The sequence below is a fragment of the Elephantulus edwardii genome, unplaced genomic scaffold (genome assembly GCF_000299155.1).
Source record: "Elephantulus edwardii isolate Elephantulus edwardi_28Jun2011 unplaced genomic scaffold, EleEdw1.0 scaffold00378, whole genome shotgun sequence".
Lineage (NCBI taxonomy): Eukaryota > Metazoa > Chordata > Mammalia > Macroscelidea > Macroscelididae > Elephantulus > Elephantulus edwardii.
Window position 1 is genome coordinate 736,637 of NW_006400128.1, and position 2,993 is coordinate 739,629.

The 2,993-nt window shown below is 46.4% G+C and overlaps 1 pseudogene; it reads left to right on the forward strand.

Annotated features, from left to right (window-relative positions):
* Window positions 1-623: 623 nt before the first annotated feature.
* LOC102855906 lies at window positions 624-1,972 on the forward strand (annotated as a pseudogene).
* The last annotated feature ends 1,021 nt before the right edge of the window (window positions 1,973-2,993 follow it).

Below are 2,993 nucleotides of genomic sequence, written 5' to 3' on the forward strand. Positions count from 1 at the left end.
TCTCTGTAAATTTTCATTGAAATTAATAATAAATTAAAAAGAAATAAATAAAAATATTTAAAAATCAAAAGGGAAGCACTTGTCCAGGGATAGTGCTTTGCAGGCAATAAATGATAGGACTAATGGAAACAGGATTCACAGTGAAGAGTGTGAATTAATGGGAGTATTATAATTAATGTCACAAAACAAAAAGTATATGAATGATGGATGGAAAACCTACCTACTTTGTAAACTTTCACATAGGTCACAAAAGAGGGGGAAAACTATGCTGAGACACCTGAATCTGCACATACTGAAGATACATTAATACAATTAAAAGGAATTAATGACCTTATTATAGGAAGTGAAAACTTATGGGATTAAAACTTCAGGATCTTTTGACAATGGATTCTTAGATATGACATAAAAAGCATGAACAACAACAAAAAAAGTATTTAGATAAATTTGGTGTCATAAAAATTCAAAACTTTAAAACAACTATGAGATATCATCTCATTCCAGTAACAGCAAAATTCAAGAGAACAGGAAGCGAGTGCGTTACTTACATCGACTCTTAGCTTGTCGGGGACGGTAACTGGAACCCGCTGTCCCCTCCTGTCGTCCCTCCTTTCTAACCCGTAGTCAGAATGTGTGAATGCATCTCCATCCACGTTGGCCAGGCTGGTGTCCAAATTGGCAACGCCTGCTGGGAGGTCTACTGTCTGGAGCACGGCATCCAGCCTGATAGCCAGATGCCAAGTGACAAGACCCTGGGGGAGGAGATGACTCCTTCAACACCTTCTTCAGTGAGATTGGTGCTGGCAAGCATGTGCCCAGGGCAGTGTTTGTAGACCTGGAACCCACAGTCATTGATGAAGTTCGCACTGGCACCTTCCGCCAGCTTTTCCACCCTGAGCAGCTCATCACAGGCAAGGAAGATGCTGCCAATAACTATGCCCGTGGGCACTACACCACCTGCAAGGAGATCATTGGCCTCGTCTTGGACCGAATAAGAAAACTCGCTGTCCAGTGCACAGGTCACCATGGCTTCTTGGTTCCCAACAGCTTTGGTGGGGGAACTGATTCTGGCTTCACATTATGGCAAGAAGTCCAAACTGGAGTTCTCCATTTACACCCCCACCCGCCCACCCCCGCTCAGGTTTCCACAGCTATGGTCGAGCCCTACAACTCCATTCTCATCACCTACACCACGCTGGAGCACTCAGATTGTGTCTTTATGGTAGACAATGAGGCCATCTATGACATCTGCCGCAGAAACCTTGATATTGAATGCCCAACCTACACTAACGTTAACCGCCTTATTAGTCAGATTGTGTCCTCCATCACTGCTTCCCTCAGATTTGATGGTGCCCTGAATGTTGATCTGACAGAATCCAGACTAACCTGGTGCCCTATCCCCGCATCCACTTCCCTCTGGCCACATACGCCCCTGTTATCTTTGCTGAGAAAGCTTACCATGAACAGCTTTCTGTAGCAGAGATTACCAATGCTTGCTTTGAGCCAGCCAACCAGATGGTGAAATGTGATGCTCGCCATGGTAAATACATGGCTTGCTGCCTCTTTTACCGTGGTGATGTGGTTCCTAAAGATGTCAATGCTGTCATTGTCACCATCAAGACCAAACATAGCACCCAGTTTGTGGATTGGTGCCCCACTGGCTTCAAGGTTGGTATTAATTCCAGCCTCCCACTGTGGTGCCTGGTACCTGGTACCTGGCCAAGGTACAGCAAGGCAAGCTATGTGCATGCTTAGCAACACCACAGCCATTGCTGAGGCCTGGGCTCGCCTGGACCACAAGTTTGATCTGATGTATGCCAAGCGTGCGTTTGTTCACTGGCACGTGGGTGAGAGGATGGAGGAAGGAGAGTTTTCGGAGGCCCGTGAGGACATGACAACCCTTGAGAAGGATTATGAGGAGGCGGGTGTGGATTCTGTTGAAGGAGAGGACAAGGAAGAAGGAAAAGATTACTAATTCCTTTCAGCCCTTTAGCATATCACACTCAGAATTGACAAAGTTTCTGGTTAGATTGTCTCTATCAATGTAATCATGTCTTATTTTTCCATGTGTTCCTGTAAGATTTTCCCCCCATCATGTCTGAAAGAAGAAAAAAAAGAGAGAACAGCAAGCAACAAATGCCAGCGAGGTTGTGGAGAAACTGGAACCCTTATTCCCTGTTGGTGGGAGTGTAAAATGGTGCAACCACTGTGAAAGGCAGTGTGCCGCTTTCTCAAAAAGTTGCAAATAGAGATACCATTTGACCCAGCAATTCCACTACGGGCAATATACCCCAAAGAGACCATAACTGACATCCAAGCAGATATATGCACAGCCATGTTTATCATGGCTTTGTTCACCACAGCAGGGAGTTGGAAACAACCCAAGTGCCCATCAACAAGCGAATGGATAGAGAAGCTGTGGTATAGTCACACAATGGAATACTACGCTGCATTGAAAAACAAGGAACTCATGCAATCCAAGGCAGGAAATGAAATCATAATAGCACCCCCATCTCAATCACATTTTTCTACCTCCTTCAACCTCAGGTGGGGAAAAGGAAAACGGGAGGTAGGGGGTGGGAGAAAGGAATGTTTGAGGGTCCTGAGCCTGCAGCTCACTCCTAAAGAAGGCAAGGCCGCAGAGGAGGGGCGACTGGGTCCCACCAAGAGAAGGACCCAGTGAGTCAATGAGAAGCAGCTGCTTGTGCCCTGCCTCTCCACCAGCCCTGCGTCACACATGGGGCTAGGCCAGACCCATCTCCTCCAGCACACTGCGTGGCGAGATGGGGGTGCTATTATGATTTCATTTCCTGCCTTGGAAAAAAAATCATTGTTATCCCAGGCTTCCTCCCCTCTCTTGTAACTGTAAATATATAAATATGCCAGGTTAAAGGGAACGGTTTTCAGGGCTCTTCTCTTTCCCTTGCCCCTGTAACCTACCTCCACCCCCTTTCACCAGCCAGCGCTGCTTCTCTGCAGAGGAGAGGCAGCTACGT